Raw genomic sequence first — 24,163 nt, forward strand, 5'->3', positions numbered from 1 at the left:
TATTTTGGTGTAGATTTTTACAACTTAGTTTAACAAGGCTATTAGTCTATAACACCCACATTGCTTGAATCCTTGTCAGGTTTTAAGAACAATGTCATGAGGATTCCCTCACTGTGTCAAGAACAGTGCCCATATGTAGGAAGTGATTGAAAACCTTGGCAAGGGGAGACCCTAGCAGATCCTGGTACATGTTATAAAGCAAGCCTGTAAAACCTTGAGGGCCCAGCGCTTAATTGCCAGACCTGCTCTTAATAGCTATTCTAACATCTGCCTCTGAAATAGGTTCTTAGAATTGTAAAACAATTTTAGGATCCATTAACAGTAACATGAAGTCAGCCATCAACATTTACAGGTTCATGCCCTTAAGCTGTGCCTAGTGAGGCGAAAAGACCATGCAAGCTTTCTATGTTGGGCGTCAACTCTGTGCTCCTGGCTTCACTTTTAATAATACATTTAATATAATTCCTCGTCCGAAGCTTTTAAGTTTATGTGCAAGCAGACAATCAACCTTTTCACCTGTTTCATAATATTTTTGTTTAGGAAATAGCAGATTTCTGGCTGTCTCATTAAGTTATAGTTGGTCCAACTCCATACAGCCTTTCTATGGTATATATAAGTAACCTGCAACCAATTTTATTTTGGGCCTTGAAGTCAGTCATCACTTTCATGTCTCTGCGTATAACAAGGTTCGCCACTGACAAATCTTCATAAAATTATATGTTGTCACCACGGAATTGCAGCCAGGCTGCTAACATTTTTTATTACATAGTCTAGAAAAAAAATAACTCTTCTAAAAACATCAGATCAGATCTCTTTTTGATCTGAAACGATGCGAAGACCTGTGCAATCTGGGTCCAACTCACTGTCATCAGGGACTTGATGAATATATTAAACAATTGTGGTACATAGGACTCAAGGTAGGAATTTGAGAAGTCCAAGTTAATCCCACAAATGTTGTTGTGACAGTTTGTTTGCTCCTTCATTGACTCTCTCTAAAAGAGATCGGTATGGGCTCTCCAGATGTGCAACACTCTCTGCTAATTCGTCATGGGAATGGGGCAGTTCTGACATGTTTGTTGCTATCGTATCTAAACATGTTTCCTCTCTTTACACGGTATGGCCAAGGTCTTTCAAAGATTCCTTAAAAACTTGTTGCAATACTGAAATGCCTGTCTTTTTTAGCACCTTTATTTTTCGTGATCAAAACATAATGACCAAATCAATAACTAAACAGTTGCCAAAATCACGTGCCGCCACCACCCACTATAGCTCTGTTTAATACAGGATCAACATCTGTATCATTTCAGGTGGAAGAAGGTAGTCAATACAGAAGGCACTAAGATTAGTGTCATATACTGGTGATCTATAGGTGACATTTAGGGAAAAACAACCTTCCCATGTTCAGCCATCAAGTAAATCTCAATCCACCTCATCCTTACCATCATCCACCTCTGACTCAGTGTCATCATCCATAAAAAAATTGCTTTCATAAATTATTTTGCAAGAAGCTCTATATCTCGCTGGCAGTGGATACCTGGAGTTCCATCTGTGGCATTTGTTGGTCAGATGTTTTACTCAGTGACAGCGTGTCATCTGCCAACTCCCTCCTATCTGATTTCAAGGATTGCAGGAGATCTTTCTGAACTTCCTTTAGGGTTTTATGCTTATTGACTGCTAATGTTCAATGCTCAGCTGGGAACTGGCTCAAAATGGGAACTTATGAGCAGCACCGACCCCAGAGCCCTTGGAGATTGTCTCAGAGCAGGCTCAAAGGAGACTCCCACGTAGCACTCATCCTGGCCTGGTCCAAGAATTAAATCCAATGCAGAAATACCTCTGCTCACACCTAAACCACATGAGCTGTGCCATCAGCTGATGCTCAAAAGGGGCTGCAGGGGATCAGGTCCGGAGCAATCCGCGAGAGTGAAGCGAATGCCTCAAACTGCTGACAAGCATGGCCAACTTGACTTCAGTTGCCCATGCCCTGGGTGGGGGGGCTGATGTGTCCATGATGAATCCCAGAGAAAGACTTGACCCTTCTCCCCCAGCCATAGGCTGAACTTCATGATGACAGAAGAGCAACAACCAGAGCCATCGGCTGGCTGTTACTGCTGGTAAATACCCATGTTGACAGCATTAGCACGGAGTTCAACAGAGACATCTCTTTCTTACCGAGTCTGTGCTCTAGCTATGCCCCTTTGTTGAAGTTTTTTACTTTGCAGTTTTAAAAAAAATCTCCTTTTGATGAACCAATCCCTCCTATGTCTTCTTAATTTCCTTAATATCAGTTTTAGTGCTAATTTATTACCAAACAATTTCGAACATTGGTGCGTAGATTTCCTTCTCCTTTGAAAAATGAAAGTGTATTCAGTCACCACTATTGTGATCATTGTAAATAAAATCTCAAAAAGTACAATTCTAATCATCCAGTTCATTAACGATCCGTCTCCATCCATTTATGGATCTTAATCCTAGTCCAATGCTACTTAAAAAACTTTGATATATAATAGTCTAATCCAGTAGGGATTCTGAAGAGACAAAAACCTTAGTATGTCTACTAGGGATATCCTTTATCATCCATTCAATTATCATGAAGAGTTTGAAATTCTCACTCATACTGAGTAAATGGCCCTGGAATAATGTGTACTAGGGTCACCGCTACATAAGCATGCAGTTTCAAAATCTACGCCTCTCTGCTCATGCACAGCTTGCATCCCCTGGAAGCCCTACGAAGAGACAGACTTGGAGGATGGCGCCTGTGGGGGGGGGAGGCCTACAGGTAGCTCCGAGAGGTAGATAGCTGGGCGGGATTCGGCTGGTATAGCTGTACGTTTCTACGGTGCATACTACACGAGAACCTGCCTCTACAAGATGGGGAAGACAGACAGTGACTGCTGCGTCAGGGGCTGTGGACAAACAGGGACCCTGATCCACACCTTTTGGGAATGTCCAAGAATAAGAGGCTTCTGGGAAAAGGTGGAATGGAAGGATCTCTTTATTTTGGATTGTTCCCTAACCCTTACCCCACAACTAGTGACAGTGGGCATCTGGGGGGAGAAGACCTTAGGCAGATGCAACCTCCTCTGCTGTAATGTGATATTAAAAGTGGCCAGGAGGGTTATAGTGAGACACTGGGAGGGGGTAACAATACCCACAGTGCCTGAATGGACCTTGAACATGAACTGGTGCATGAGGTCAGAGGAGGTGGCCTACTGGGCCAGAGGTTGCCTCATAAGTTTGAGAAAACGTGGAGCCCATGGAAAGGGACTGAGGAAGACACAGACCAAGAGGAGGTGTGAGGGGGGACAAGGTGGGTGGCGACGGCGAGACCAAACCTGACTGGCGGGGGACTCAGGGCTGGTGATGGAAGGGGATGGTCGGGTTTAGACGACGAGCTCTTTTATAAAAAGACACAGTGGCTGCAGAAATGTGGAACCTGCCAGATGGAGATAGTGCTATTTGCCATATTTCAGCTACTTTATTGTTGTACGTTGATGGGAAACTTAATAAAAGATTATTGTGAAGAGTTGGTAATTCTCAATCATGTTTGCAATCTGATTCACCCACTTTCTGATTAGTCTCCAACACTTTCATAGAAGACTGGGTTCTGGGATGATCCATGTCTCTGTCAATGATTACAATCCCTCATCTACCAGTTGCGATAGAGTACTTATTAAATGGACACCGCCATTCACTATTACTCAAATGGAGGCAGCATCATGTTGATATACTGCCAAGATCAACATTTCATCCTAAAAGGATTAATTAGGCCATAGTTCTGCTATGATCTCATAAACAATTAAGTATCAGCGCTCTCACAAGCCACTACCACATTTCATATATATATATTTTTCATTATTTTTCTTTATCTCAGGCAAATCTGTGCCCTCCAGCCACTCATTCTATTAGTAAAATTCGTCCATCAATCCACACATGGCTAAAATGGCCCACCCATTGACTAACTCCTTGATGATTTCCAATTCGATGTCTGTTCTAGTAAATTCTTGAACTTTTGCCCAGATAAAATATTTTTACAGATGCTATGGCATGCTATGTTAGTTACTAAACTTACCTGTTAAAGGGAATTAAATAGTTCAAGTGTTCTACCCCGTGTTCAATGGGTCATTGCACTGGAAGCAAACGTGGAATGAAAAAAATGCATTGTTTGGGCCTCAACTTCAATGATAGTCTACTCGTCTCTTTTGGTAGGTGACATGAGGGCACCGTTTTAAACCCTCTTCAGCCTGCGTTCATTCATCTTTATCAGCATTTTTCTTATATTGTTTTATCTGGCCTGGGTTCTATTTTTGGCGAACCTGTTATTAATATAAACCACTGGGAACATTCTGGGGAAATACCCTACCCACAGCATGCCCTTCTGTTGTTCTGTTTTAACAAACTTTGCTGTTTGACACACTTTACATATGTCTTGCGCTTCTGTATCCTTTATCCTCTCCCTTTGCATTGTGAAATCCTTCCGAAAAAGAAAGTTTCCATAAAGCTCAAAGCTAAGCATAAGCATGAACTCTCTGGAACGCACTTCCTTGCAGACGAGCATTGCGCCCACCTGTGCATCACACCTACCTTCAGCGACAGAAGGCGAAATGCCTAAAGCTGATCAACAAACCAAGGGGCATATTTACAATAAGTGGCGCATCCCTGCATATCAGCAGGGATGCGCCACTTATTGTGCGCCATGCCTCCGCCACAATGGATGCGACGCACCATGAGGCAAAAACGGCACAGATGCGTCACGCATCGGTGCCGTAAAAGTGGCGCATTGCTGGAGTTGCGTCGCAAGTGTGACGCAGCTCTAGCAAGGCTCTAGGTTGCTCTATCCTTCAAATGCTGCGTCAATCCTTACGCCTGCTTCAAGCAGGCGCAGGGTTTTGACGCAGCATTGGCCTAAAAGTGACAGAGTGAAATCTTGTAGATATCACTCAACCACTTTTATGATACGTTCCTGCGCAGGAACGCCCCCCCCTGCGCAGGAACGCCTCCTTATGGCGCAGGGGTTTACAACGTGACGCCTCTCCCAGATGCGTCACGTTGTTAATACCCCGCACCATGGTCAAAAGTGACGCAACAGCGGCGCAAAAGAGGCGCAAGGGGCTTGTAAATCTGCCCCCAAAACCACAAATTCATTGTAATTTTTTATTTATTTATTTATTTTTAAAAATATTTTTTAATTATTATATTTATACAGAATACAATCACTACCATTGTTACTCGGTTAGCCTCTAACACAACATTTTCTATCCAACTAACGTCACAGATGAGTTGCTGGCTTTGTATTCTTTCTGTGCAGCTCACCCTATCATGCCGTACTCGCAAGAGAACTCGAGCAATCAGTATTTAGACATAAGTCGAGCCCTGGCGGCTGAGGTGCTTTTTCCGTTCATTTGCTGAGATGTCCCTTGTTAGCACCCGTCCATCTGACGCCTCGCGCTTAGCCCCTTCTTCCTGTGCTCAACATATTGTGTCCGCTCATGCAATAAATGGCCATTATGGACCCGGTGGCCAGTGTTCCACAGCAGGCAGCTGTGTGCGGTTGCTATGAGACCGAACACACAACACAGCTGTCACTGATACTGTACACATGTGGCCTCCCAGGGCATTAAGCATCTAAAGAGCCGAGCATCGAAATGTGAGAGGCGCTTCGATAAATCATCACGAGGGGGTCGTTGCCTCTAGTCTTGTTATACGCAGATGACATCACTCAGAGTAAAATTAATGTTTACCCTGCATGCATGAAACTATTATGTTCGCCTGAAAATATTTCAGTTTTATAGCGGAAGTGAGCACTCCTGCTGTCTTCTACAGATATGGGCTACCCATTTCCACTGTTGCGTCATTTGTTATGTGATTCTGGTAACCACAGCGATGGCTTTGTTCAAAATGTTGCATCTGTGCAATCATGTGTTCAAAATGGACAACATTTGAAGGTCTAAAACTGTACAGCATTTTATTACACACATTGGCGAGCGTCACTTGGGCAAAGGAACTGAAATCGTTGCTGTCCCACCTGTATGACTCACTCGTGCCAACACGCCAAAAATCACAATGCACGGGGTGCAAATCGGTGTTTGTAGAGGCTCCTAAGCAGGTTGCACAATAGACTTTGGGGCAGTTTTACAAGCCCCATGCGCCACAATTACGCCGTCATTGCGTCACTTCTGTGACGCAGAGGCAGCATAAACCATGCACCACGTTGTGCCTTATTTACAACGTGACGCATCTAGGGAGATGCGTCACATTGTAAAACCCTGCGCCACATGAAACCTGCGTTAGGTTTTATGTGGGCGTTCCGGCGCAGGAATGCCTTGTAAAAGTGACGCAGTGAAATCTATAAGATTTCACTGAGTAACTTTTACGTCCATGCTGCGACAAAACCCTGCCTGCGCCTGCTTGAAGCAGGTGTAAGGAGTGACGCAGCATGTTAGGCATATGGCGCCCCTGAGCATTGCTGGAGCCGCGTCGCGCTTGCGACATGACTCCAGCAAGGCGCCACCCTTATGCCACAGTTTGCGACACGCATCGCCCTATCCTTGCGCCACGGTGCGCCACATCGTAAATGCGACGCATTCGTGGTGGCGCAAGAAGGGAATTGCGTGTCGCATCTGTTCTGATGTATCCCTGGTGATTTGCAGAGATGCGCCAGAACTCGTAAACCTGCCCCTTTCGGGGCATATATATCAAACGTTCACGCTGCGCATCAAGTCACCTTGCTGCGCTGTGCTGAGTGAAAGCAAAAAGGCAGGAATGCGTGGTATTAACATCATATGGCACATTCCTGTCCTTTCTTTGTGCTGGCACACAAACTGCTGCCTAGTGCCAACCTAGGTACCCTTGGGCCGTGGTGCAAGCGGCTTGCGTTGCAGAAAGGATTTTTTTGTGCAGGAAGGGGCACCTTCCTGCAAAAAGAGGAAACTATTTCTCCTTGTTACGCCTCACCTGGGGTGGCATAGCATTTTGATGCATTCCCAGGTCTACTAATAATGGTGAATCTGAGAATACACCAAATTCAATGGGTGAATGGGTGGGGGGCCATCCCTGGGGTAGAGTAACGCACCGCAGCGATCTTACTTCGTAGTTGCATCGCCACTGTGCCCCATTGCGTGGAACAAGGGAAATGCTTCTGCTACAAAAATATGCCGCCTAACGTGGGGTTGAAATGCCATCGACATTTGATGAAAACAAATGTTTTCCCATCCCGTGATTCACACGAACACAGGTGATGGGCCTGTTATAATGGATTAGGAACATCACAGTTGTTGTTAACCAAAAACACAATTATATACTCATGCACCAGTGCTTAATTTGTGTAAAATAAGTGTCTGGGCCCTTGCCAGGAGGCCACTGCAGCTTGCACAACCCTTTGCCCCTACCAGCACTGCCAATGACAGTTCCAGCACAGCTACTAACTATCACACTCCTCTAAGTGTGACAACTCAAACTATTTTAGTCTCCCAAAGCTATAAGAATGGCTTGGAGGCAGGTATAGATCATTTTAAAGGTAAAATGGATTGACAAACAGCTGTTCCTGTGCCCGTCTGTGATTAAGACAAACAGTGCAACCATGTGGCGGACCATCATAAGCGCTGGTGTAGACAATTAAGTGCTGGTGCCGAGCACCGGAAACCACAGGCTCAAATTAAGCATTGTCTTGCACTATTGGTCACTGAGCTTTGACTATGATTTTTTTGGCACTAGGGTCACTTGACGCCAATGTTTTTGTGATATTAACAGAATAAGGTGGTTTATGCTGTAAGTAAACCATATCTTATAATTAGAACCTCGGTAATGTTGATGTCACATTAATTGCTCACAGTAATTTTGCTGCATTACATACATATTTAACTTTTGAATGAGAGCTGTGTGAACCGTTATTCTTCACATCGTTTTCAGGTTGTTTTGGGACCAGCGCACAGCATATTGCAGAAGTGTACATTAATTAATTTTCTCTTTTCATTGGTGGTGCAGGCATCATTAGCAGTTCATTGTCTACCCGCTATGACCGGAATTCTACCCTCTCCATGCCCCATGGGCACAGCCCCTTTGCAACTGCATTTTTTATTTATCCTGCCCCATTCATTGGCTACTATAGGGGACAGTGAATGCTAGGTGAGCTTCTGTTATCGCTCGCCTGTCAACCACAGAGGAATCCAGTAACCCAGTAATCCTGCAAGCGCTCAATACAGATAGTCTCCGGGTGTTCCGCTCTCTTCTTCTGGATGTCTTGAAGAAGTGAATACCAGGTTAGGATCCCCTTGACTCTTTGATGAGGACTGTTTACTTTTTCTTCAAATGGAGTTAAATGTCTAAAGGGGTTGTCAATAGCTACCTCTGTTGCTCATATCCTCAACTGTAGATAGTTACATTTAGATAGTTTCCCAGGTGTCTCAATCGAGATTTCCCATCTTTTCAACTTCCTATCCTGAAGTAGATCTAGCATATATTTCATATGTGTTGCTTCTAAGGATACTCCAAGCTTGTCTCTCAAAATGTATGGGGCGCCGGGTGAGTCACACTGTATTTGAAAGGGCCCATAATATGATACACCCATACAGTGCAACATTTTATACCAAACTTTTAGAGCAGTTAAAAGGACTTTTGAAAAATGTTGAGCAGCAAGTGTATATGCCAATCCTCTTCAAGATTCTAAAGTAGCCTTTACCATCAGTAAGTCTTAGATATACTTGTTATACCAACACAATGACTGTTCTAGCTTTCATAATCTTTATTGCCCAGTAATCTAATTGAAGATTAGGTAATACCCCTCCTCCTTCTTTATATTCCTGGCCAGTTTGTCCATGCCATCCAGTGGCCTTTTGTACCCTAGACAAAGGGATTGAGCCCTGTCTTGTGTAGCTTGGATGTATCAAATGATGGTGGTACAATGTTCAAAATAAGGCTGAACTTTGGGATCACTGTGATGTTTTAAATATTGAGTCTTCCAAACAGAGTTAGAGGAGTCTCTTACCATTTTAAGGACATGTTTAATTCTTCTCTTTCTTTAAATTTTTACTGACCTCCGGGTCTATAATAGCTCCTAAAAAGTATCCTCTCCTTGGGGATGTTACAGGAACTAAGTAGCTAGTCCTATTCTGGTTAGTACTAATTGAGATTATAACCCATTTTATGTAGGCTCTATATGTATTCCAGACTATGTTGAAAAAACCTTCCATTGTCTAGTAACAGCTTCCTTTACGTGCTCCGATCTCTAAGAGTCCATCTTAGGCTTGCCCCCTTCTGCCCCCGGTTATACATATGGTCCTTTTCTTTATTGTGTGATGTGTTAGCTAAATTGAAAAACGGTGGAACGTTGTTATTTTTATTTGACTGCGACTGACAAGGAAGTCATTTAATCACATGCCGGTGCCTGTTAGAATAAAAAGTGTGCCCTCTTTGTATGTCTCTCCATGTATCATTGAGGCCTACCGCAGTCATTTTTGTTTTCAAAACTGCTTCTCATTTTATTCATTTGTATATGTGAGTGTAGGTTTGAGCTATCTACTTTTTAATCCAAGACAATGGTAACATTGCCTGCTATTATATATAGGGAGGGGCACTTGAACTATATTTAGCAATAACAGGCAGGCTCATCTTGATCTGCCCATAAATTGAATTGAGAGTAACTGTAATCCCTGAATTGAAATGAATGCTTTTACCCAATTTCCTATTTATGGAGAACGCCTCTATTACAACCTGTGCATACAATAATGGCTGTGTCTCTTGTTGCGTGGATTGAGCTGAGATTATTAAACTGTCCACCCATCTAGCCGTGCCCCTTCTCTTTGCTTCTGTTCACAGGATGGGTGTAGTGTAAAAATATCACTTTCTTCTGATTCCTATATTCGAGAATTCTGTTCCTTTTATGGCAGCTTTGTATACCATTAACATCCAATGTCCGTAGTTTTAGATAAGAAATTATATAATCAGGAAGGTTCATGCCTTCACATTTTGTTAATTGGTAATGGTGTCTTTTGCTTATATGTATTATTTTTCTTTATATTCATAATCAACAGTGCCCCCACATGGATTTCATTGTTAAGGATTGATTCACATATCGTACTGATTTCAAACCAGTATGCTTGGAGTTCCTGATATTTGTAGAGCAGATTGTTGTTGTGTTTGTGACACATTTTGCATTTCGGACACTTAACTAGTGAGTATGTTTACATCTTTGACAACTACTGGGGTCCAACTCTTGAAGTGAGCTGTCTTGATGACCATGTGTAGAAATCCAACAATACTTGCCTTGTTTTGATTCAAGAGCTCCAGAAAGTGCTCAATACAGATGGTCTCTGGGTGTTCCAATCTCTCCCACTGGATGTCTAGAGAGGGAATATCAGCTCGGGCCACCTTAAATCTTTAATGAGGATGGTTTACTTTTTCTTCAAATGGAACTAAAAATATAAAGGTGCTCTCTTTAGCACTTCAGTGTCATTCATGTCCCCAGCTCTAGATAGTTGCATTTAGATAGTTCCGTAGTTGTCTCATTTGAGATCTCCTCCCATGCTTTCATCTACCCTAGCGAAGTAGATTTAGCATATGTTAAATATTTGATGATTCGAAGGGGAAACTAAGTTTGTCTTTCAAAATTTCGGGGGTGCTGGCTGGATGAGTCCCACTACATTTGAAAAGGCCCACAATATGATATGCTCATAAAATGTGACATTTCTTACCAAACATATGGAGCAGTTAGAAGGGATTTCCGCCTAATCTTTTTTTTAAACTTCTTGGAAGAAAATATATAAGCAAATACTCTCCAGGATTCTAAATTGGTCATTGCAACCAGCAAGTCCGAGGTATACTTGTAATACTAACATCACGGCTGATCTAATTTTCTTAATCTTTCTTGCCCAGCAATCTAATTAAAGATTAAGTAATGCCCATTCTCCTTCTTTATATGCCTGGTCAGTTTCTCCTGGTGGCCTAGTATTTCCCATACAAAAGTTATGAGCATTGTTTGTATCTTGTGTGTTCAGATTTATCAAATGATAGTGGTGTGATGTTCAAAATAAAGTTGAATTTTGGAATCACTCTTATCTTCAAAATATTGACTCTTCCAAACAGAGGTAGAGAGATATTTTACCATACCATTCTTAAGGACATTTATACTTCTTCTCTTTCTTTAAATTAATTGATACAAATGTAATTTAATTTCGGGTCTATAATAAATCTTCAACAAAGTATCCTCTTCTTAATGATGCTAGAGGAACAAGTGATATTCCAGATCATATTCTCACTTTTCTCCATATTAATTTTATAACTTTTGTTCTTGAAAAGCTTTCAATAATTTCCTCAATATTCGGAAAAACAATCTCAGGATTAGTTCATTTAACCAACATGCTATCTGTATAAAAAGCTTTCTTATCTGAAAATGTGTCATATGTGAATACATTTATCTCTGGAGTGTTCTTTGGTTTGCATGACTGTGGTTCTATATACAGACTGCAAAACAGAGGTGAGAGTGGGCAACTCTGCCTTGTGCACTGCCTTGGTTCTTTTAAGTTGCTTTGTTATATCCATTCCAAGGCTGTTATCCCTATCGACATTCATGCGTTCTGATGTGAGATTTCTGATATCCCTCTCCTCACGTTTGATCTCTTCCTTCAGTTCTATTTTAGCTGATATTAACTGAGGTGATAACCCCTTTTATGTAGGCTTTATATGTATTACATAATATGTATTACATAATACATGTATCACACAAATAATCAGCGGGTCTATCGAGCTTAGAGCAGCTCTAGAATGCAAACAGTACTGACATATGGCTCCTACTCAAATACGGGTAGGTCCTTTAAAGAGGACGGAATCCCATTACCCACCGAGGTGGCATGCTTCATCATCTGGGATCTCCTCTTGGTTGCAATTCCTGTCCCCCCGCCCAGGCCAACTTAGTCATGAGCTGCTGCAGGCGTTGGAAAAAAGATTTGGGTAGGACTATCGGAATTGTCATAAATAAGAATAGTAATCTAGGCAGCACGACCATTTTCATTATAGATATGCGTCCCAGAAGGGAGAGTGGGAGGCTGCACCAGGCCTCAACATTGTCCTTCAGCCTGCTAATGGCGGTGCCGTAGTTTGCTCTGAATAGTACCTCAGCGTCTGTGTGTAGGTGTACCCCCAGGCACCTGACCGTGTCAGTAGTCCACTGCAAAGGATACTCCATTTCGATGTTCTGCGTGATGGGGGTCAGGGGAAAGCCAATGACTTCGACCAATTGACCTTCAGGCCTGATAGGGCACCAAAGCGGACCACCTCTCTAAGCACCGAGGTGAGGTTGTTGTCCGGGTCGCGGATATATAGTAAGGTGTCGTCTGCATACATTGAGACCAAAATCTTGTACGCGGGGAAACCTATGCCTTCATTCCCGTGGTATTCCCGGAGGGCACAGGCTTGTGGTTCTGCCACAAGGGCATACAGAAGGGGCGAGAGCGGGCACCCACGTCTGGTGCCCCTACTGATGGAAAAGGAGTCAGTAACCAGGTCGCCCATCCGGAGCCTGGCACGCGGTCGGTGATATAGTGCTCCTAACATCTGTAGGAATGGTTGTCCTAGGCTCATACGCTGCAGCACTAGATACATGAATGGCCATTCTACTGAATGGAAAGCCTTTTCCACGTCGAGGAACACTGCCAGTGCCTTCCTGTCCTGCCGCACATGTTGTATCGTGCCCAGTATCGTTCGGATGTTGTACACTAAGTTTCTGCGGGGGATAAAGCCGGCCTGTTCAGGCGCCACTAGTTTTGGTGCAAGGAGCGCCAGGCGGTTAGCCAACATCCTGGCAAACAGTTTAGTGTCGACATTTATCAGAGAAAGGAGTCTGTATGAGCTACACTCATCGCGTGGTTTAACTGGTTTCAATATCGTGACCAGTAAAGCCTCTCTCATGGATTGTGGCATACTGCCCTCCACGCAAATGTCGTCAAAAAGAGCAGAGAGGTGCGGAAGCAGCTGGTCCTTGAAGGTCTTGTAAAACCCCGCTGTGAGCCCGTCTGCGCCCGGAGCACTGCCAGCCTTCATACTGGAAAGAGTCTCTAGGATTTCATCCTTTTCTATGGGATGCATATGGAATTCCCTGTGTGTGTTCGTCAAGGTGGGTATGTCAATATGGTCAAGATAATCAGTAATGTAGCCCTCAAGGTCACCGCTTTTGGATGTGTATAGCTCAGTGTAGTAAGCCCTGAAGACTTCTGCTATGTCGGCTACGTCGGTGATCACCGTCCCATCCGCGGCCTTTACCTCAGAGATGTGTTGTCGCCCCCTCGGTCCACCTATTATTCTGGCTAGTACTGCGCTGGGTCTTTCCCCCTCCCCATATATCCTAGCTGTTGCGTATTTCCCCATGTGCTGGACCTCCCTGTCTGCTTCGTCATGACATTCGGCTAGTAGCGTCTTAATCTCTTCGCTAATCGTGCTGTCTGCTTGCTCCCTCTGTATCCCCTCAAGGGCAGCCAGCTGTCGTTCCAGGTCCACCAGTCTCTGTCTGATGGATTGAAGTACTCCGGGTGTTTAGACATTGCCACACCCCTGATATATACCTTGAATGCTTCCCAGACCACTTGAAAACTGTCTACGGAACCCACATTGGCCTCAAAGTACATGTCGATAGCTTCCGCCAGCTCTCCCCTGAACACCGGATCCAGAAGGGAGTAGGGTGGGAATCTCCATGTGAAGGGTGGGATAGTCTTTCCCGGGATACGCATCTCAAAGAGCACCGGCGAGTGGTCAGACAAGGTTCTAGGTAGTACCTTGCAGGTCCTGATCTGCCCCAGTCTGGTAGTGGGTGCCAGCCAGTAATCTATTCTAGTGTGAATGTCGTGATAAGCGGAGGTGTGTGTATCCCCCTGCTCCGGGTAACAGAACCGCCATACGTCTGTCAAGTCCAAACTTGTTATTACACTCCTCAGTGCCAAGGCAGCCGCTGAAGGCCTGCGAGGAGGGCCAGCTGACCTATCTAACATAGGGTCCAGGGTCAGATTGAAGTCTCCACCCCAAAGGAGGCGGTCAATGTCGTATTGCTTAACCATAGGTGCAAGGGCCTGATAAAATTCAGGAGAATCATAGTTGGGGCCATATGTGTTAATAATCACAAACTCCAGACCTGGTCCGGTACACCTGGATATGACAAATCTACCCTCTTAGGCTTTGTATAGTGAGTTTTGATTTCGGGTTCACCCATGTTATCACGCCCCTGGCGTGCGAAGTAAAGCCTGCCGCTGCTATGTTGCCCTCCAAGCCCCTGCTGTGGAGCATAGTACTGGATATTGGGAGATGGGTCTCCTGAAGTAGGGCCATGTCTATGTGTTGTCGCTGCAAGTAGCTAATGACCTTTCTGACTTTCCGATGGTCATGCAGACCAACCCCAACAAGGCCTTGCATGTACAAACCCCTACCACGCCTCCTACCACATCCCAAAACATTGATTCATCCATCGAGTATTCAGGGTGCAGATAGCGCGGGGGCCGAGGTTGCCAAGCACGCAACAAATAAACTGGTTACAGTGCTAGCCTAGCCCCTACCCCAATATCCACTGCCCTGCATCGTTACTACAACTAAATGTACCTGGCTAGCGTACATCAACAGGAGAACTGTGCCGGCCAATGTCATATATCATAAGCAACATCTCCAACTTTACCCACGCCTATAGCGCATTGTCGGCTAGCATACTACAAAACAGTCCAACTATGTTAGTGTAGAACATGACCCATGCATCAGAGTTATCTCACCCAGAGGTGGTTCCATCTGGTCAGTAGTCCTTCGTAAGAAGAGCTCATCAGCCTCCGACCCAGGAGCACAGTGAATGTCTATCTCAGTGTCTGCTCAGGATGCGGTAAAGTCTACTTGGACTGTGCACCCAGTGCGCACTAGAGCACAGCCCGCCAGCAGTGTGGCCATTTCAGTCTTGCTCCTCCAGCTGGCTCCGATTTTCTTCTCCTACCATCTGGTTATTGGCCCCTCTGCGGTGCTCTCTAGACCATCCCTTCAATGACTGCTGAAGCGCCTTAGGGTCTATAAAGATGTGTGAGTGTCTCTGCCGATTGACTCTCAACTTCGCAGGGTACAGCATAGCATAATCTAGTCCATGTTCCCGGAGCTGGCTCTTAAATGGGGCAAAATGCCTGCGCGCCTCCTGTACTTTCGCCGTAAAATCAGGATATGAGGACATTTCAGAACCCTCGAACTGCAACGTCTTCTTGTCTCGGGCCAGCCGGAGGGCCACATCCCTGTCCCTGTAATTTAGGAGCTTGTCGATGATGGGTCGTGGCGGGGTTCCCGGGCGAGGGCAGGGGGCGAGCGAGCGGTGAGCGCGCTCCACTATGAATGTTGGTGAAAAAACGTTTTCTCCCAACAGCGTGACAAGGAGTTTCTCAACAAACAGTTCCATTGGGCCAGTTTGTGTAGTCTCTGTAACCCCCGTGATGCGTAGGTTGGAGCGTCGTGAGCGGGCCTCCAAATCTTCCATCTTCTCCTGGAGCGTTTGCATCAGTTTTCCTATTTTCTTGTTATTGACGTCCAGTTCCGTTTCAGCCTCCTCTACCTCTGTGAGGCGCTGTTCAGACATGTCCAGGCGTTCCGCGTGTTTATCTACCCGCTCCGCCATGCGGTCCATTCGATAAGTGAGGGCGTCAATTTTAGTGCCAATCGAGTCCATGCTGTCCTGTAGGCCCTTCTCCATTGCCAGGAGCATAGTTTTAATGTCAGAGTAGTCTGTGTGCCCCACGCCACTCGCCACGCCAGATTGGCCTGCCTCCTGTGCCTCTGGTGGTTTGTTACGACGATTCTCAAAAGGGAGTTTGCTCTGGGTCTTGTCTCCCTTCCCCATGGCGGCTGCCAGTTGCGCAATTCTCTCGTAATGGCCGCCGCGGAGTTCGGCGCCAATCAAGTCAGGCCCACAATGGGGAACACAGCTGTATGAGCCACCCGGTTGCCAGTTGCAGGCATGTGGCTATTAAACTCCTATGTCCTCCGGTGATACAAAGCCTCCTCATGGACCAGCGAATGGCGGAGCCCTCTCAGGACTTCAGGGCCTAGGCGGCGTCTCTATCGTCGCAGCTCTCCGGTGACACACTTCCCCGCCAAGTCGTCCCCAAGGTCAGTCCAGCAAGGTCAGTCCCTGGAATCTCAGGAGTGCAGCCAGGGGCTGATAGTCTGCTGTAATCCGTTTTATGTTCGAGTTCTGGCCCCAAGTTTGTGCTGGCCCGTCAAGCACGCCAAGTGGAGCCTCAAGGATTTAGCAGCTCGCAGTGCACTGCGCATATAGTGGTTGACTACCCAGGAACGGTAGCGTGGTAGGCCAGTCTCAGCCGCGGTCCGAGAAATCGGCCCAAGTCACCGCGGTTCCCTCTTCACTGGGTCCTCCTAGCTAGGTAGCGCAGCGTGTGGGAGACCTCCAGTCGATCTTCTGGCCTCCCCCCGTAGCAAAGCTGGTAGCGGTATGCAGGGACTTCAGAGGGCCGTCCGCTCTCCAGAAGCAATCTTATATTGAAGGAGTGGGGGGGAGGGAGTGTGGGGGTCTTCCAGGCAGCTAGCACTCCTCCCCCCGAAATCCTGGGCTGATATACTGCACAGCGCCAAGGACGCGGCGCTCACCGGGCCCAGTCCTCTCTTCCGCCCGCACGTAAGTGCACGTCGCTCGGCGTCTGGTATACGTGAGGTCGCGGTCTAGCGGCCTCGCTCTTGGCCAGGTTCGTCTTCGTCGTTGGCTCGCGTAGCTGGTCTTTTATGCTCCGAGCCGGCTCACTCTGCACACCGGAGCGTAATAGGTGTCTGCTGATGCTCTTTACAGTACGTAGATTTCAGCAGATGTAGGATAATAATGAATAATGTTGGGCAGCGGCGCGGAGCTCAGGGATCACGCGTCCGCCATCGTTGCCGGCAAGCTCCACCCCGCTTCTAAGTTGATTACTCCCCTGGCATGTCAGACCCACATGCCGTTTGCGCATGACCTTCTGCATGGCACCCATACCACGGTCACATTCCGCATGGCGCTCATACACAGATCGCATTCTGCATTGTTTCCATACGCCCTAGGGGCAGCTACACCCGACTCAGCTCTTAATGCGTTTTTCCTGAACAAGTGCCTGCCCCCCCGCACCTCTCTCTGTGCCTACTCCGCCCCCCTCCACTGTCGCCCCACCAAGCCCCATGCTTGTGGCCAGCACTGCGCTGATGCGTGGCCCAGCGCCCTTCACTCGGGCAGAACTGCACTGAGCCCCCGAGGGACTCCCGCAGACGGGCTCCTGCCCCTGTGGGATGCCCGCCCTGTGCGACCCCCGCATCAGGCCCGATTCCTCCAGCGCCATCCCCTCACACAAAGCCCTACCTTGCTGCCTAACAGACTATCCATCCTAAAGGCCTTGAACATGAAGACTGGGCATCTAACCGGTGCACAAGGGACACCAGCTGCTCCCTGTATCCTCTCCTTATGTGTGGGTTGGAGCCGCTGACTCTCTCTGTGAGGGAATTAAGACTGGGCCTCGCAGCGCTGCACCAGGGACACCAGTGTCTCCTTCCTCTCGTGCGAGTTGCAAACCGACCACCAGTCACTTTGAGGATGCAGGACTGACTACCTTCCCCCCTCGTCCCACCAGCCTATCCCATCTTGTGCCTGCGCGCTGCCCCCCTCCCTGCATGCCCTCAATGCCCCCCCGTCCATCCGCGTACCCTGCCGCCTACCCCAAGCATCTCTTCTATTCTCGCTCCCTTGTGTGTGGCTCTCTGTGTGTGTGGCTCTCTGTGTGTGTGTGTGTGTGGCTCTCGGTGTGTGTGGCTCTGTATGTGTGTGTGTGTGGCACTCTGTGACTGTGTGTGTGGTTCTCTGTGGGTGTGTGTGGCTCTGTGTGTGTGTGTGTGTGTGGCTCTCTGTGTGTCTGGCTCTCTGTGTATGTGGCTCTGTGTGTGGCTCTGTGTGTGGCTCTGGTTGTGTGGCTCTGTGTGTGTGTGTGTGTGGGGGGCTCTGTGGCTCTTTACTACTCACACTATCACTCTTTACTACTCGCTCTTTACTACTCGCTCTTTACTACTCGCTCTCTAATACTCTCTCTACTACTCTCTACTACTCTCTACTCACTCTCTAATACTCACTATACTCACTACTACTCACTCTAGTCCTCTCTACAACTCACTACTACTCACTCTCTATTAATCACTCTATTACTCTCTAGTACTCACTCTACTACTCTACTACACACTCTCTACTCCTCTACTATGCACTCTCTACTACTCACTCTCTACTACTCACTATTACTCACTCTACTACTAGTTCTCGCATTTGCGAGAGATTAAGCTATTGGCATTGTAAATGACAATGCCATTTATTTATCTGTTTTCAAAACCAACACATAAATAAAAATGTTTTCATTTACAATGCCAATAGCTCTAACTTTTGCAAAGGCGAGACCGTTGCATTGTAAATGCTTGTTTCAAATATATATGTATTCATTTTTTAACTCGTGTCAAGAGTAAAGAACCCTGTGCAATATGGGCTTCTGTTCAAATGTCAATAAGATGTGAAATCGTTGTTATAATGTAATGTTCAAGTGTTTTTACATGTGTATGTATCTATTTATGTGTAAAGGAATAATTTTTTTTTTTTGTTTGTTATCGTGGGCCACTTTCTTCTGTTGATTTGTTGTATAGTGTATGTCTTTATAAATGGGGTTTTATGTATGTATTTTGTAATGTCTGGTTTTGTCTGTGATTATTGCAGCCCTGACGAAGTTCCCTTTTGGCACAACTGGGAATGAAACGCGTTGGCTGTGTGCCGGTTTTTAAAGATTATCTGAATAAAAAGAAGCACTTTTTTGGACTCATTGATTCCGTGTCTAATTTCAACAAGTGCACCTTCCATCCTTCTATGAAAATTATGACCTGACTTGTACCTTTGGACGACGGGTGTGGGAAGTGTTTTGCACCGACCTTTGATTGTTGATGATACATGTGTTTTGGTTGAGCTGGACCCTGGTCTGTCGTTTGTTTTATACCTGTTAATCGAAAGTAGATGCCTGTACCAATAAAAAGTGTTCTCTCTTTTTGCGGTATTTCTGTCTCTCCATGTACCATTGAGGTCTAATTCAGACATGTTTTTTTTAAAAACAGCTCTCATGGTATTTATTCATACATATATGAGTGTAGATCTGATCTTTCTCCTTGAAGACAATGTTAAAATTGTGTGCAATTATATGAAAGGGAGAAAAGTGTATTGTATTTTGTGATAACAGTGAGGATTATCTTCACCTGGGCCATACATTGAAATGAGAGGAAGCTGTAATCCCTGAATTGAAACTAATCATATTGTCTATCTTCCTGTTTATAAAGAACATTTATATTATGACCCATGCATACAATAATGGCTGTGCCTTCTGTTGCTGTGGATTGAGTTGAAATTATGAAACTGTCTAGCTATCAACCCTATGTTTGCATGAGGTGGGTGTCTTGTAAACCTATCACATTTTTTCTGATTCATATATTCTAGGATTCTATTCCTTTTATGGCTATTTTGTGTACAGTTAAAATTCTTTCTCCATAGTCTTGTCGATGTAAATAGTTTAAGTCCTTGATAACAAATGCTATGGTTAGGACAACTCATGGCTTTAACTACAGTGCCACCACTTTGCCATTGTGTGAAGTCGCTCAACCTCTTACAGTGGGGAATCCCATAAACATCCATAAAGTGAACCATTGAGTTCTCTCACGTCTTCATGATCAGTGCATTACAACTACTTAAAGACTAAAGGACAAACAGTAGTCCTGAGTATTTAAAGAAATGTGAAAACTGTGTGGGGAAATAATTCAGTAATTAAATGCCCCCACAATCTCCTAGGTTTAGGTTTTCTTACAACATATTTTAGTGAGAAGGTCATCAGCTTTTTTAATGGTTTGCGGGTTGTACATCTTGTTCTACCACATAACTCTGCAGTAAAGCTGGACATTTCAAGCTGGCTGCAGCGCCTAGATCCTTAAATATGTGCGTCCTCTTTCCCAGCTCCCATCTCTTGCCTTTGATCGTTTGTGAAAGGTCAGAGTGAATAGTAAACGCGTGATTCTTTAGCTGTAGGCTTTTTGCTGCTAGAGAAGAATTGAAGACTTTCTCCTTTAGGCTATTGGTGCAAAGGTTAGACTTCACTCGGGTTTACCCTAAATGGGTTATACTTAAAGGGCTTCCAGTGTACTCTTCGAATATCACAACTTAACATCTTTGCTTTTCATGCCTTTCAAAATTGATTTCTGTAATAGTTTAATGACAAACTGCTTTATAATAGCCCCTTCATCCATTCCTGGAATTCCATTAATACAGTGATTGTTTTGCCTTGTCCGGTTGTCCTTACCTTCGAGTCAGTATGCTAGAGATTGGGGGCCTCATTTATGAGGCTGTGTGTCACTTTTACACTGCAGGTGCGTCACTTTTTGTGACGCACCAGTGGCGTACAAAATTCCCCTTGTTGTGCCATATTTACAAAGTGACGCATCTAGGTAGATGCTTCATTTTGTAAACCCCTGCGCCACATTATACCTGCACCTGGTATAATGTATGCAAAGGGGGCATTTTGACGCAAGAAAGGGTCATGGAAGTGACGCAGTGAAATTTATAAGATTTCACTGCGCCATTTCTTGGCCGCTAATGCGTCAATTTCTTACGCCTGCCTCACAGCAGGCGTAAGACTGACGCAGGCCCTTTCACATGGGGCTTGCCCCATGTGAAAGGACAAATTGCTGGAGTTGCGTCACTTTTGTGACACACTCCAGCAATGCGTCACTTTTGCACCATACAGATACGTCAAAAATACTGACGTATCTGTAACTCCTTGCGCAATGATGCGTCATACTGTAAATATGACGCATCATTGGTGTCGCAAGGAGAGCGCAATGAAAAGTGACGCATCGCTGTTTTCACGCAGCGATGTGTCACTTTTCATAAATGAGGCCCTGGGTATTCTTTTCCATCTTAAGAATCTCCTGGGCCTGGAGATTAAATATCCTTATTGAATTTATTTTCTTTAATTTCCTATTCTTATACACTTTGTTTTTTCATGCAGTTTTGTTAGAGTATCATTTCATTATACATGTGTCAACTCATACAGAGGTAAAGGATTGTACTACTGAATATCGACACAAACAATATCATGGCTTACTAATATTGAGAACAGATATTGAGGGATCAAAAGATAAATGCACATAGGGAAGAGTAGATTTACCATTCCTAACTCCACATGTACATACTTTGAAGATATATGTACTATGTGGGTATATATAGGTGGAGGTAGGCATAGAAAATCTAGATTTACTTACCTGTCAATATTTTATTTTTGATATTCTGCCCTTGATATTTTGTCGTATTGATATTGCTGATTCGATATTCAGGGTGCTCACCGAGGTGAAGATGGTATAATGTAGTGCATAAGGAAAAAAGAGAAAAAATAAAAACCAAAAGGAAAACAAAGTATAATAATGGAGACTAATGCCTAGGGTCAAAATATTCAAACTATACTCTCACCTCCTCCAATGACCCATGAGAAGATGAGTGCTGTTTTCTTTTTGTCCATTCCACCTTTTTAGTTTCTTGACTCCAGTGAGCCCCTCATAACTGTGTGTGTTCAGGATTCTCACTGTATGACATCTGCAATTGTTCTAGTGGGATTATTATGAGAACCTTCAGGTAAGTGGGTGCTGGGTCTATGGTTTATTGGTCACCTGGGTGCCCGAGAACCACGATTCTTTGTGGGATCCCGTGGTGCCTGGGGGGTCAGAAGACACCATGCGAAGCCCACACTGCGGGCTGGGAGAGTCTCTCACCTGGGTCTATTTGCTCTTGTGGTACTGGCTACTGCTCCTTCTTTCTTCAGCTGCAAAATTGTAATAACTTTCCTAAGGGTTTGCAGCCACCTTTTAAGGTGACTCCACTGCTAGTCCACTTGAGGTGTCTATTCTCTTTTCTTTTCCCTTTCTTTCATGGTTATTCCTCCCTTTGTTTTTTTCTGACTTTTGTAATCCATTTTGTTTCTTTCATTTGGTGTTTGATGTACTTTTTTTATCGACAGTCTCCTCACTCCCTCGTCTTGTTGATCCTGACTCTACACTATTGGAACTTCCTCATCTGGATTCCTGACTTCTGGTTTTCTTCAACCCTGTGAAGACTAGAGCATCAAAGAGGATTTTATGCCTTTTCTTTTTCCTCCTGAGAAGGTGGCAGCTTGTTGAGGGCACGTAACTACCACATATGTCCACATGTGGTGGCATTGTGGCATAAGGAGACAGTTGCCCTCACCTCAAGAGCTGGAAACATAGATCTGGATTACAGGTAAGCATTCAGCCTTGAACAGTGCGTCATAAGAGATCCCTGGTCTCTGTGTCAAGATCCTCCAGGAAAGGAGCCCAGTGTTTTTCAAAATTGTTTGCTCAGTCTGATTGTGCTAGGGCAAGCTTCTCCATGCCTAGTAAGTTACATAGGCAAGGTTGTCACTCTCTGAACTCAGGACCTCTGTTTTTTACTCTTAGTGCTCCAATCCCTTGTTTAGCCACATGTCATACAGTATACATACCTGGAAGGCTTTTGCTGCTACAGAAGAATTCAAGACTTTCTCCTTTAGGCTATTGGTGCAAAGGTTAGACTTTACTCGGGTTGACCCTAAATGGGTTATCCTTAAATGGCTTCCAGTGTACTCTTTGAATATCACAACTTAACATCTTTGCTTTTCATGTATTTCAAAGTGGATTTCTGTAATAGTTTAATGACAAGCTGCTTTATAATATAACCCTTCATCCATTCCTGGAATTCTATTAATACAGTGATTGTTTTGCCTTGCCCGGTTTGTCCTTACCTTCGAGTCAGTATGCTAGAGACTGGCTATTCTTTTCCAACCTTAGAATCGCTTGGGCCTCACCTTTTTTTTTGGAAGATTAAATATCCTTATTGAATTTGTTTTCTTTAATTTCCTATTCTTATACACTTTGTTTTTTCATGCAGTGTTGTTAGAGTATCATCTCATAATGCATGTGTCAACGCATTAAAAATTCATCCATTCCTTCTTACTCTGAATTCCGTAGGGCTCTTAAGACCTTCTTATTTTCCCACGCCTTTCTACCTCAGTAACTTCGTTTCCCTCGCCTGGGTTTCAGTATCCCCCAAGCGCCAAGAAACCGCATGGTATATGTGCGCTATACAAATTCCTGTAAATTCAAATACAGAGGTGAAGGATTGTACGACTGACTATCGACACAAACAATATCATGGCTTACTAGTACTGAGAGCAGATATTGAGGGATCACAAGGTAAACGCACAAAGGGAACAATAGATTTACCATTCCTAACTCCACATATACATACTTTGAAGATATATGTACTGTGTGGGTATATATAGGTGGAGGTAGGCATAGAAAATCTAGATCTATTCACCTGTCAATATTTTATTTCTGATATTCTGCCCTCGATATTTTGTCTCATTGATATTGCTGATTCGATATTAAGGGTGCTCACCGAGGTGAAGATGATATAATGTAGACAAGGTAGGCACGTCTGTCTTCAGAAGCATGCACCCGGGACTTAGAGGTAAAGAGTAGATAAAAGAGAGGAAAGACTGGACAGAAAAATAATAGACACACAAGAAGACAATAGACATGGACAGGCAGAGGAATGGAAGACAACATGGAGGGATGGAGCTTGGCTGAGATTAAAATTTAAACTAAAAAGGGCCTAATTGGTCCACAGGATGAGGCAACACAAGATAGCGCGGGCACCAAGCATGCTGACTCAACAATAGTAATTTGCCCATTAGGACTCAAGTGGCAAGATGGAGTAAGTCACAATCAAGACTCAGCAGGACTGAAGTCCAGCACAATGGGCAGAAACGACAGACTCTGGAAGCAACTGGGCATCCCCAGAAGGGTATCCCCATTATAAGGAGGCTATGTAAAACTGGTGGTTCCATGGTTCACCCACCATTGAAGGTGACTGTTCCCCTCAGCATCTTCAGGACAGGCTGTGGCACCAGTAAGTTCCAGGAGGGGGATCGTGTGGGGAAGGAAGGTGGACTCATCTGGATTTTATTTAAAATTACTGAAACAAATGGCCATTAACCACCCTATGTGTGCTTGAATAGTTGTGGTTGTTTTGATTTTGTATTAGAAATTGTAATTTTTTCTTAGACTGAGATCT

This window comes from Lissotriton helveticus, chromosome 2_1 (assembly GCF_964261635.1).
Source record: "Lissotriton helveticus chromosome 2_1, aLisHel1.1, whole genome shotgun sequence".
In the NCBI taxonomy this organism is placed as follows: domain Eukaryota; kingdom Metazoa; phylum Chordata; class Amphibia; order Caudata; family Salamandridae; genus Lissotriton; species Lissotriton helveticus.